General features: G+C 39.6%; 1 long non-coding RNA gene across 2 annotated transcripts in view; it reads left to right on the forward strand.

Moving 5' to 3' along the window:
• LOC101700994 (uncharacterized) overlaps positions 1–13,416 on the forward strand; it is a 57,211-nt gene that overhangs the window by 14,583 nt on the left and 29,212 nt on the right. Inside the window, exons 2-3 of one of the 2 annotated variants that reach the window (XR_015452978.1) lie at positions 6,169–6,233; positions 12,381–12,472. This is a non-coding gene — a long non-coding RNA (uncharacterized LOC101700994). The remainder of the gene's footprint in view (positions 1–6,168; positions 6,234–12,380; positions 12,473–13,416) is intronic. The other variant, XR_015452977.1, reaches the window with a different exon arrangement.

Raw genomic sequence — 13,416 nt, forward strand, 5'->3', positions numbered from 1 at the left:
TTCACAGAACTGGAGAAAACAACCCAAGAATTCATATGGAACCAGAAGAGACCTAGATAGCAAAAGCACTCCTGGGTAAAAAGAGCAAAGTGGGAGGCATGATAATTCTGGACTTGAAGTTATATTACAAGTTATAATAAAAACAGCATGGTACTGGGACAAAACCAGACAGGATCAATGGAACAACATAAGGGATGCAGAAACAATCCCCAAAATATTAAACTATTTGATCTTTGACAAAGGAGCCAAAAACATACACTGGAGGAAAGATAGCCTCTTTAATAAATGGTGTTGGGAAAACTGGCTACCCACATGGAGAAGATTGAATCTAGACCTCTATCTCTCACCATGTACTAAACTAAAATCCAAACTCATCAGAGAACTAAATGTTAGAACAGAAACACTTGTTGGCAGACGAAATAGGTAAAACTCTTGAAGGCATAGGCATAGGCAACAATATTCTGAAAAAAATCCCAGTTGCATAGGAAGTACAGTAGTACCAAGAATCAACAAATAGGATCATATTAAAGATAGATAAGAAGTACAGAGATAGATCTTTCTCAAAGGGGAAGGGGATCAAGAGATGAAGGGAAAGGAAAGGGAGAGGAGGGAATGGGGATGAAAAATTAAGATGTGTTATGTACATGTACTACACACAAGAAATGTAAACATTATGTACTGCAAACATATAAAAAGGAAGTGATCATGAGATGGATGAAGAGGAGGGGGAGGAAGGAAAGGAGGATGACAAAAGGAATTAAGGTGCATTATGTACATGCAGAAAATAAAAGGAATTAAGATGTATTATGTACATGTACCATTTTATATATATATATATATATGTATTATGTACATTCCTCCATAAGGAATATAAACATGTACAACAAACATGTACTAATAAAGAAAATGATTTGAAGGAGAAAAAAAGTATTCCCTTATGATTTAAGCCAAGTGAGGTTCCTGTTATTTGCAACCCAAAATAATTTAAGAGATACGGAACTACCCCTAAAAGAGAAACTGCTAGCCAGGTCTGTAATCATCCAGAAATAAGACCTTTCTTATTAAGAGGGGCTGGATCCTCTGTGGTCCAACCAATGGCCTAGAGCATTTCACAATGAGAAGGCAAACTGCCTGAAAGATGAACACCTGGAAAATGGTCTCCACTAATATATGTATTCCTTTAAAGTGGTTATTTAATCTTATCACTATTAAGACACAGAATTTTAATTTTCACTTCCTGTATTATACTTAAGAGTTACTGTGTGCCTGCTCTTGCTCAAGACAACTGGCAGATTCAGAAATAGAACACGTGCCTAGGTCATGATGGAAGTTTACAACTTTGACAAAGCCTTTTGACAGAGTACAGGAAATAAAAGTCAGCCAAACAGGAAGTAGGCAGAGTAGAACAGAGCAGCCGGAAATATTTGGGCCTAGTGCAAGATTGTGTATCTACAGAAACACACACATACACACACACACACACGCATGCACACACACACACACAATTCAGAACTGAAATCTTTTAACTCCCCCATAGGAGAGGGAGAAAACAAGGAAGTAAAGAGGAGAGAAAAATGTGTCCAACCAGAGTAAATATTGTGTTGACCAAAAAATATTGTCTGTATAGGTAGTGGCAGTTTTAAAACATTTCTGCAAATTCCTCCACCATCCTCCTATGAAAACATGAGTTATGTAGCCCCTCCCTTTGCACCTGGGCCAAACCATGGTGACTGGTTGACCCAAAGATTATGGCAGAATTTACTATGTGGCTTTCCAGGCTAGGTCATAAAAGGTGGTACAGATTCTTCCTAGTTGTCTGGATCCTGCATTAGAACCTTGACCCATTACATAAGAAGCTTTACTACCCCAAGGCCACCATGCTGCAAGGAAGCACAACTAACTTATATAGACAGACCACATGCAGAAAAGGTGTCACATGGAGAAAAGATGCCCAGCCATTCCAAGCTTTCCCATTGCTTGTTCTCCCATCTCCTGCCTCTGTGTGACTGCAACTACATGAATGATCCTAACCCAGAACCATCCACTGGAACTCTTCCTGAATTCCTACTCACAGAAACCATAAGAGATCATAAAAGGATTATTGTTTTAAGCCAATAAGTTTTGGGGTGGTTTAGTAGGTCACAATAGAAACTAGAACATTAGACGAGGTGATTTAAATGCTATGGTTTTTTAATAAGTAGGGAAAGAACCCAAGGGCCCATTAGAAGTCATTACTGTATAATTAATTACTGTGACAAACAAGGTGAAGTGATTTCCAGTCAGAGGACCTGTTATAATAAAAACAAATAATTGGTGAGACCAAGTAAATTTTTAAAAAAATCTTGATTATGAAAATATGTTAAGGTGAAAATACTATGAAAAGTTTAGATATCTTCTAAGGGCAATTTGTATAAGTTTCTTTTTACTACTTTTTCTTCCTATTCCATATTACCAACAAACTATGACAGATATTTGGACTGATTCCTGACATGTTAAAACTCACCAACTGAGAAGTTTAGTATCGTTGTGAACTGGGTACATAGAATTTTCAATCATTTAATATTTTTCTGAAAGGGAAATATTGCTAGTGGAGCCATATCTGTGAGATAAATTTATTATGAGAAAGATGGATATCAGGGGAGTCAAAGCCTCTTCACACTGTAGTATTAATTCTTGTTTTAAAGTATTGAAAGGTTGGGTGTGGTGATGCATACCTGTAACCCCAGCACTTGGGAGCCTGAGGCAGGAGAATCACTTTGAGGCCAAGGCTAGCCTGGGCTACGTGGTGAGTTCAAGGCCAGCCTGAACTAAATAGTGAGAACCTGTCTCAAAAAAACCTCCAAAAGTAAATAAAGTATTGAAAGAACATTTAAAAAAATTATCATCCACCAAATCAGATGCAGAAGAGTAACATAGAAAATACACATAAAATGTTCAGAAAAGGCAAATCCATAAAGACAGGAAGTAGATTAGTGGTTGCCTTGGGCTGGAGGGACATAAAGACCGACAATTGATGAGTAAAATGAGTATGGGATATCTTTATGGAGTTCTTGAAAATATTATAAAATTCATTGTGATGATAGTTTCAAAACTGAGTAAACAGGTTGAACATCCTTAGTCCAAATATTTGAAAGCCAAAATGGTCCTAAATTTGAAGCTGTATGAATACCAACATGTTACAAGTGAAAATTCCATACCTGATCTCATGTGATAGGGCACAGTCAAGACATAGGCAAAGTAAAAATATTGTACAAAATTGTGCAAGGTCCTGAGTTCGATCCCTAGTACCACCCCCCCCAAAATATATATATAGTACAAAATTACCTGCAGGCTATATTTATAATGTATATGTGAAACATAAATGAATTCCATGTTGAGACCTGGGTTCCATCCCCAAAATCACTCATTACATATATACAAATATTCTTAAAAATACAAAAACCAAACACTTGATTGCAAGCATTTCAGATAAGAAATACACAACCTGCATTAAAAACCACCGAGTAGCCTGTAATCCCAACACTTGGGAGGCTGAGGCAGGAGGATCACAGCGAGTTCGAGGCCAGCCTGAGAAATAAAAATAAAAACTAATGGGGGCCAGGGATTTAGCTCAGTGGCGCTGCCACCTGCTCACAAGCACAAGGTCCCAAGTTCAATCCCCAGTACCAACCCCCCCCCCCCCCGCAAAAGACGAAAACCAAACCAAACCAAAACAAAACCCAATGAGTAGTACACTTTAAAGCGGTAAATTGTAAGGCATATGAATACTATATTATACAGTTCACTTATTAAAGCTCTCATAAACCAGGTGTGGTAGCACACACCTGTGATCCCAGCATTCAGGAGATTGAGGCAGGAGGATCACTGCACATTCGAGGCCAACCTGGGCTATATAGTGAGTTCAAGGCCAGCCTGAACTGCATAGTGAGACCCTGTCTCAAAAAAATAAAATAAAATAAAGTTCTCATAAAGAAGTAACATGAGAAAAAAAGTTTATGTAAAATGAAAACATAAAAATCAAAGCTCTTGAGGGCCAGGGATTTAGCTGAGTGGCACTGTGCCTGCCTCACAAGTGCAAATTCCTGAGTTCGATCCTTGGTACCAAAAAACCAAAATCTTGATCATAATTAAAATGTGTTCACTAATAACTTAGAAATGGCTGACTAAAGGAGAAGGTAGTACTGATATCCTTCCAAAGCAGAGTTCAGCAAACTTTTCTTGTAGTAGGACAGATACAAAGTATTCATGGCTTTGTAGGCCAAGATGTAGAATTGTAGACATTATAAACATAGTCATATGAAATGAAAGAACACATTTTTGCAATTTAGTTGGTGGAATTAAAAATATAATAATTGAATATAGTTTATTATAGTACAGGTCTTCTAATAAGAAGAGTGGAATTCTTTCAGGGGGGTAACATTTTGCTTAACTGAAGATCAAAGTTAGCATCTCTTGTCATCAAACTGATTGTAAATGTCCTTCTGGGGAAAAAAAAATATTTTACCTCATGAGTCAAAAACAAACTGTAGTTGGCCTTTAGGCCATACTTTACTCTAGAGGAATAAATTCCTACAGTTTGATGCATTAATTAACATAGGATTCAATAACAAAATAATTCACATTGAGTTGCTTAAAACAAGATAATCATTTTCTCACAGTTCTAGAGGCCAGAGGTCTGAAATCAAGGTGCTGGCAGGGCTGTGCTTCCTCCAAAGGCTCTGGGGAGTATTCTTCTTTTCCTTACCCAGGTTTTGGTAGCTGCAGGTGTTCCTTGGCTCATGGCAGCACAATTAAGATCTCTGTCTCTGTCTTCATATGGCCATCTTTCTTCTGTATCTATAGGTTATATCTCTTCTTATTAGGATACTAGTCATACCCTAATTCAGGATGATCACATCTTAACTAAGTGTATCTGCAACAAATGTGACCAGTTATTTCCAAATAAGGTCACATTGATAGGTACTAGGAGCTAGGCCTTGAACATATCTTTTGAAGGGATCACAATACCCACAGACTTGGGCAGAGAGTTCTGAAAGATCCTTAGCCCAAAGGTGTCAGTCATCTTATTATACACTTTTATCATCAAAAAAGTATTGCTATTCATGACCACTAAGTTAGCTTAGTTGTTTTGTTTTGTTTTGTTTTGAGACAGGGTCTTGCTAGGCAGTTCAGGCTGGCCTTGAACTCACTATGTAGCTCAGGTTGGCCTCAAACTCGACACTCTTGCCTCAGCCTCCTGAGCACTGAGATTATAGGCATGTGGCACCACACCTGGCCACTGGCCAGGTTAGTTTAGTTTTTTGTTTTTGGGGGCTTTTTTTGTACCAAGGATTGAACTTGAGACCTTGCGCTTGTGAGGCAGGCAGTGGGTGGTTAGTTTAGTTCTTATCCTAGAGAGTACCTACTACCCTGGAGCAGATAGAGTGCTACCTTTCATGGTGTCCATGGTTCCAAACACTTGGAGACTTATTTTTTGTTGTTTTAAGGCCCCCAGATATTAGGTGCTTTCATTTGAAAATGTGTCACTTACTATGAGGGAAAAAAGGTTTAGAAGTCATTCTGTACTAGAATGAATGTTCCTTAGCCATTTTAGATTTCCTGGAAGCTTCATAATACATCTGAAATTTTAGAAAATGGGCTAATTTTTGTTTAGCTTGATTCTGCTTTAAAATGATGAAATGTGAACAGATTCTAACAACACTCTACCAGCACCACCAAAATCTCACAATTTGAAAACTACCCCTAATTGTGCCTTCAAAGTCTAAGAAACCTCGATAAAGTTTGGGGGTTTAATAAGTTGTCTGATATGCACTAAAAGGGCAGCTAAGCACATAAGGCCAAGCCCGTAGCTTAACTGTTGTGAGAGAAGGGACAAACTCTTGGAAATAGAGATGTTTCTTTGACCTGCCAAGCAGTTGTATATGTTGCATTTCCCTGTGAACTTTGAGCAGTGGGGTCAGCAGAGTTGTCTCAAGAACATCCTCTTTTATCACTTCCTCTTTAACTGAGCGATTTTTTTTTTTATTCAAAGAAGTGCATTGTATTACAGAATCAAAATGTTCACATTGGAAGAAGCCCCATTTCACTTCCTCTTATTTAAGAGATGAAGAGACAGGTTCAAAGTGGTAAAATAACTGAACAAAGATCATTCTTTTATTTATTTGACAGATGTATATTGAACAATCCCACACATGAGGCTGTATGCTGGGCCCTGAAACCTAGAGGTGAACAAGGTAAACACGATTTCTATTCTGATGGGAGCTTCAAGTCTAGTGGAGGAGGCAGAAAATCAGTAAAAGTTTACACAGATGTCTGTGACAAGTGTTTTAAAGGAAAGTACAGGAGTTTTAAGGTGCCAGGGCAAGGAAGGAGAATTGAAAGGCTGGGCTGGGGCTATGGGGGCTGAAGGAGAGTCTGGGCTGATGAATTTGAATGTCCAATGGCCTCAGGTGGGCCAGAACAAAGCATTTTCAAGGAATAGAGAGAAGGTCAGTATGTTTGGAGCACTGTGTGTGAAGATTACTTAGTTCTTGACAAAATAGGAAGGGTAAACAGGCAGATCTTCCAGGGTGTTTTAAACCATGGTGAGTATTTGAACTTTATCCTAAAAACACTGGGGAGCCCTAAAAGCTTCTATGCAGAAGAGTATTATGAGCAAATTTGATTTTAAAATAAGAAAAAAGCTTAGATGTTGAAGAACAAATGGTTTAGAAAGGAGGGCAGAAATGAGATGAGAAATGAGATGAACTCATTTCTGAAAGTTATAATTGTTCAGGCAAGAGCCAATAGCAGCTTGTATAAAGCTGTAGCCATGATGATGGAGAGAAATGAATAGATTAATGATCTGTTCACAGGAAGAATCTACAGTATTTAAAAATTTAGCAGGGCCTGGTGGTGCATGCCTGTAATCCCAGGACTTGGGAGGCTGAAGCAGGAGGATTGCTGCAAGTTCAAGGCCAGCCTGGACTACACAGTCAGTTCAAGGCCAGGCTGAACTTCATAGCAAGACCCCATCTCCACAAAACCAAAAAAATTAAATTATGTGTAGAAAGATGAAGAAGATGGTGTCAAGAATGATTTTCAGGTTTCTGGCATGAGCAACTGGGTAGAGAATAGTACCATGGAATAAAATACAGAACATTGGAAAATTCCCAGGTTTAGGGGAGGAAGATCATAAATTTGGTGTGGGAATGTTCAATCTAAGCAGATTGTGAAATAGTAAGACAGGTATTTCACTGGTGATACAGATTTGACAGTGGTTGTTGGGTTTCAAGGATACCAGTGAATAATACCCCCTACCTTTTGGGTTCAGAGTCAACTGAGAAATAGATATTATCTTGGGGATCAGAATCTCAACTTCTTTATTGGACAAATTGGATTGTAGAATAAAGCTTTGATCTGTAGACAAGCTGGGCTTTTTAAATATCTTCCTCCGTGAAATTCACCTATTAGCCCCCACTTGCAGATCTCCCTCCCTATTGCAGAACCGAGCTTGGCCCAGTAACAGTGCATCATACAGGAGAGAGGACTGGGTGTCTGCTACATGGGCCAGTGGGTCAGAGAGGGAGGGAGAGGCGCTCAAGTTGTCAGTGAGTCAACCTGTGGAAAGGACAAGCTTTCCAGCAGGAAACAGAAGGTGCACTCACAGCTATAATTGAGGAGGGTTTAGCAAAGACATAATTTGCAGAGGTGTGGGCAAGGTTAAGTCTACCAACAAGGGATTCAGATACTTCCAGGAACTAATATTAGTAAGTCCTAGAAGGGACAAGGGAAGGGAGTTGTTACCAGAACTGTGGGGAGGCACTGTCCAACAGGAACAAGGCAGAGGAAAGAAGCTAGTGCCAAAACTGTCATCCTCAGTGGCCAGGGTGGACAGGCTGGGGTTCAGGTAGAAAAATACCTTGCCTTCCTGCTCTTCCCACCTCTGAACCTCCTACCATTGGCCAAACCCTCCAGAAGGCAGAGGATTGTACTGACTAGGGAATGCAGTCAGTAGCAGTCAGACAGCCCAGGCACAGAGCAGAGGAGGGAAGGTAGAGAGTCAGGGCAACAGAAAATAACCAGCATGGGCAGGGGCTGAAGAGACAGCAAGATGTCTTTGCTGTCCCAGAAGCAAATGTCCCTGAGTTGAGGATTGAAACCATGCTGCTGTCCTGCTCCAGCCTTTGTGACACTCCCCTCCCCTGCTTCCCCATACCATCCTCTCTTCCTTTGAGAGCCTCCTCCAAGAAGGCTCTGAAATGGGAGCAAAACAATTATTTTATTAAATTAATAGTGCTTATTGGGCCAGGGATTTGGCTCAGTGGTGCTGCAGCCTGCCTTGAAAGTGCAAGATCCCAAGTTCGATCCCTGGTACCAAAAAAAAAAAGTGCTCATTACACCCTGAGAAAGAAACTCATTACTATTCTATTTCCTAATCTCATATTTCCTCAGCTGTATTATCCAACTGACTCACCAGAAAATATGCAATGGGATCAGAGGATAATGGAAACATATAGCAGTATTATGTCTAACAATGATAGGATGTCAATCAAATAATAATATCCCAAATAACCTTCTTCCATTATAGCATTTCACTGATTCTGAGATGTGGAATTTTTTCCCTCTTCATGTCTTAAGCTTTCTGAAATTGGGATTCGTTCATATTATAGTCTAATCAACCAGGCTACAGTTAAGAAGGAATTGTCATTGCCTGTGCATGCACATCAAAACTCACACAGTGGGTATCAGTGGCATGGAAGAAAACCCTGTAGACAGACTAGAGCACTCTGTTATAAAATGCTCAATCACTGATGCTCTTGGTAACACAGAGGGTAACATTATTTGAGACACACACAGACCACTCTGAGTTAAAAAGTGATTTGGTCAGAGACAGATTAGTGGTTGTGTGGACTGGGTAAGTAGGAGCAGCAGAGGAGGAGATGGGTGCTCATGGATACAAGGTTATACAAGAAGATAGGGTACCAGAAATTATTCTGTAACAAGTAGTGGTGATGGCTGCACAACTTTGTGAATACACTTTAAAAAACAATGAGTCATTCACTTTAAAAGGGTGAACTTTATGGTATGTAGATTATATTTCAATTTTTAAGAAGTGATTAAGAACATGGAGGGAAGTTGGGACATGGGCCCTTGGGAACTCTGCACTATTTTTTATTTGCATCTAAATTTATTTCAAAATAAAAAGCTTTAAAATGCTTACTGAAATGCCACCAGAAATTGAAGTTTCATGTATGAAAATCCATATTCAGAGTATGTTATAGACTTGTGTGAATTATCTAGGTGGGGGGAGGTGATATTTAATAGCAGCTCTTTTCCAACTTTGAAAACAAAAATGGTTTAGAGGGCCGGGGATTTAGCTCAGTGGTTTTGCCACCTGCTGCGCAAGTGCAAGGACCTGAGTTTGATCCCCCCTCAACAAAAAAAAAGATTTAGAATATTTGGATTTTTGAATAAAGAGCTACTAAGAATATTTTATGTTATTTTGCTTATATTTTTCCTTTTATGTATGCACAAAGGCAATATATTATTAAAAATCTATAGCTGGGCCAAGGATTTAGCTCAGTGGTTCCCCCCGCCTGCCTTGCCGCAAGTGCAAGGTCCCGAGTTTGGTACCTGGTACCAAAAAAACCAAACCAAAACAAAATCTATAGCTAAGTAAGTCTAAAAGAATTTTTTAAGTAAGCATAAAATAAACATTTTAAGTGACAAAAAGGCATTTTGTTAATATGTAATTGGTAGTTTTTTCCCCCTTCTTTGTAGTATGTTAGATATTACAAAATATAGTATTTTATTCCCAAGGAGCAATATCTTTCAGACCTAATCTTCTTGCTTTTCTAAGGTAAAGGCCACAGACATTAAGGTCCACAATTTTCTCCTGCACAAACTCTCATCCTGTTTAGCCTCAGTTCAGGGGCCTCACTGGGTTCCTGGGAAGAGCAAGGGTCCTTCAGTGACTATAGCTAAATTCGCTTTTAGAGGCCAAAGAGCTAACAAGACGTAGAAGATAATCCCAGTACCAGCCCCACACCCAACAAATTTTAAAAACATGAGCAAATCTGCAGAAGTTAAACCAGTTATATCAGTCCTGATTTTCAGGCTGTCAGCCACAGGAACTGACACTGCCTGAGTTAAGCAAAGAAGGAATTTATCCAAAGCCCATTGAATAGTTGGGAGCATCACAGGGAAGCCCGGAAAACCTAATTCTGAATGATGTGATCTATGAATTGCTGTTGCTGGTGATCTGTGGACCTTTTATCTGGGAGATTCTCTTTTGGGCCTCATCTGTGCATCACTGACCCCTGACTCAAAGCGTAGGGTGGATGCATTTAACTGGCTGAGCCTTGGTCACATGATTGCAAGGGAATCTTGGAGAGGAGAGTGGCATTTCTGCTTTTATAAAAGGGAACAGACTCAATTTCCTACCAAGACTCTTAAGGAAGGGAAAGAGGTTCTGTTGATTGGTGGCCAAAATTCCTATGAATGTCCACTTCACCAATCAAAGTAAATCCCTTGGACTCCCAGAATATACACACAGTACTGGCACTAGCTAATGACCTAGCAAAGGTCCAGCAGTATCTGAGGAAAGGACAGGAGACAAAGAAACATGAAAGAAAAAGGAAAATCTATTATAGATAGCAGTATTGATTTGCCTATCAGTCCATGACCAGTTTTCCATAGTTCTTGATCTGTTAACTTTACACTCTGTTGGGAGAGATATTCCACTAAGAGGTTAATCATGGAGTACATGTGCCATATCACAGTTGGAAATCGAAAACTCCTTAGGGTTTTGCAAAATTTAAAAATTTTCAATGGTACTCCAGAACTTACTGGTGACTCCTTGCTTTTTATTCTGTATATTTAAAATCCCTTAATTTCCATATTCTTGTGTTTTAGCCTGTTTTCTGTTGCTATAACAGGAAAATTTATACAGAAGAGAAATTTATTTCTTACAGTGTTAATGTCTGGGAAGTCTAAAGTCAAGAGCCTTCTCACCTGTGGGAACTTTTTGCAAAGTTCCAAGGTGGCACAGGGGATCATGTGTCATGACAGAACAAGCTTGCCAGAAAGGGCCCACTTTATAACAAAGCCATTCTTGTGATAACTCATTAATCCAGTTATCTGTAAATTATCAATTACCACCTAAATGTCCCACTTTTCAAATACCATTAATGTATGACTTTGGTGGTTAAATTTCCAGGGCATGAATTTTAGGGGACATATTCAAACCATAATACCATACCCCCCTGGCAAACCAAAGACATAGGCCCATGTCCATTTGTCAGCAACCATTGTAATTCAGGGCTGGTAAACTGGCTTTCTGGAGAATGCAGAAGGGAAGCCAAGATTTGTGGAATTTCCAGTTTTCTTGGTGTAAAATCCTCCCATGGTGGTAGATTTCAAGCTGCTGAAGTTGTAACTTACAGAAATCTCTGAATATTTATCACCACTTCTGAACTGTAAGCATTGTCTCTTGCCTAGAATTTCTTAGGTCTGTGGTAACTCTCCCGAAACAGTTTTCTCACTTGTTTAATCTTGAGAATCTCTAACAATACATTCTTTTTTCTTTTTTTTTTGTACTGGGGATCGAACTCGGAACCTTGCACTTATGAGGCAGGTGATGGAACCACTGAGCTAAATTCCCGGCAACAATAGATTCTTGCTGTTGCTGTTCCATGGGGGCAGAGATCTTGCTTTGTTCATGGTTGTACTCCCAGTGCCTGGAACACTAGCGGCTCATGGAACACTCTTAGTACCTATTTGTGATAGTGGTGGTTCTGAGGCTCTTCCCTTAGGTCCAGGGATGATAAATATACACCCTGTGCAGGTCCACAAGCCACTACCTTCCTCTTTTTTGCTATTAAAGCTGTGTCTCGGGCAACGGAAATTTTCCTTATGCTTGTCTTTTTCAGCAAAGTGGAACATGCCTCTGATTACTGATTACCAACTTGCCTCAGTCCCATGTCTCCTTTCAGAAAGATTCAGCTGATTTTTCAACATTTTACCTTGCTTCTGCAGTGTATTATTTCCTTCCTTATCACATGTCAGCCAACACTGTTTGTTATACTGACTAGTGTTTTCCTTTTTATTTCCCTTTGGATTTTTTTGGTGGGGGGTACCTGGGATCCAACTCGGGATCTTGTGCTTTCGAGGCAGGCACTGGAACCACTGAGCTAAATCCCCAGCCCTCCCTTTGCTTTTGAGTCAAGATGATTGTTTTCCTGATAGACTCCTTATGTTCTGTCTTGTTGGGTCCACCACAGTGAGTGACATGAAATGATGCATTTATAAGTCTGCTTAAACCATGGCTGTTGAAATTAATGTCATTCTCCTTTATCTTTCCTGCATGGTGTTGTTCTGTTGATCCAAAATCTAATCAGGCCTGGAAATCTACCACTGTTCTGCCTGGTCACCTACAGTTCATTTCACCTTCCATGTCTTCCCTGAAAATCCCCCTCCAGAAATTTCCCAGGTATGCACCCTAAAGGTATATGCCATGCCTGCAATCCATGTGTAATAATGGAACCACCTAGAATGTCATTGGTAAATGCTGTAAGTGTTCTATGCTTGAATTTCCATTCCTGCCCCTTCAAACCTGGCCACAGTTGTGTGACTGCCTGATACAACTGTGCAGTTGTTAGAGGGTGATTCCCCAATTAAATTTATTGTTGACTCCTTATCTGACCTTTTAAGAGGGTACTTCTCAAGAGCTTCCTGGAACTGCACTCCCTGGTTGAGGGTGGTGAGGGTGTGGAGATTATTCTAGTCTGTTCTCTGAATCTCTTTCCCTTCTATTAAGAGTTCTTTGCACCCCAATCAGCCAAAAAACAAAAGAGTTTCTAATACCTTCTTTGAGAATGATCAAATTCAACCACAACTCCTTTCTCATTTCCTATTAGACTAGCCTGACCTACATGATCAAAACTTTTTCCTTGGAGATGGGGTTATAGCTCAGTAATAAAGCCCTTGCCTAGCATATATATGAGTCCCTGGGTTTGATCCTCAGCACTGTAAGAAAACTAAAGAACCAAACTAACCAACCAACAAACCAACAAAATACTTTTCCCTAAGAAAATTTTCTTTCTCCCTGGAAGTCATGATCAGAATGGATAGTCTCCAAACAACTAGAGTGTTCCTGTCTGAACCCCACTCTCCTTCCAACCCCTATTATCAGCCCAGCTCCTTTATTTTTCTCTTTCCAGTTGTCCTCATTCTAACTCCAAGCTCAAAAATTTTAAACCAATCCAGCTTTTTCTTGATGCCTAGATACAGTATGTTCCTGGCACAAGCCTTTTTTTATCCTTCTTAGTCTTTGGTTTTACTAATATTTTCATTAATGCCCCCAAATGACTTGCCACCTATAAAATAAAGGCCCCTATTCTTCTGTTCGTTGATAAAAATCTACCACCCTCTGTG

This window comes from Heterocephalus glaber, unplaced genomic scaffold, assembly GCF_053883595.1.
Source record: "Heterocephalus glaber isolate CG9 unplaced genomic scaffold, H.glaber_assembly_v1.0 deba00001457, whole genome shotgun sequence".
In the NCBI taxonomy this organism is placed as follows: Eukaryota; Metazoa; Chordata; class Mammalia; order Rodentia; family Bathyergidae; genus Heterocephalus; species Heterocephalus glaber.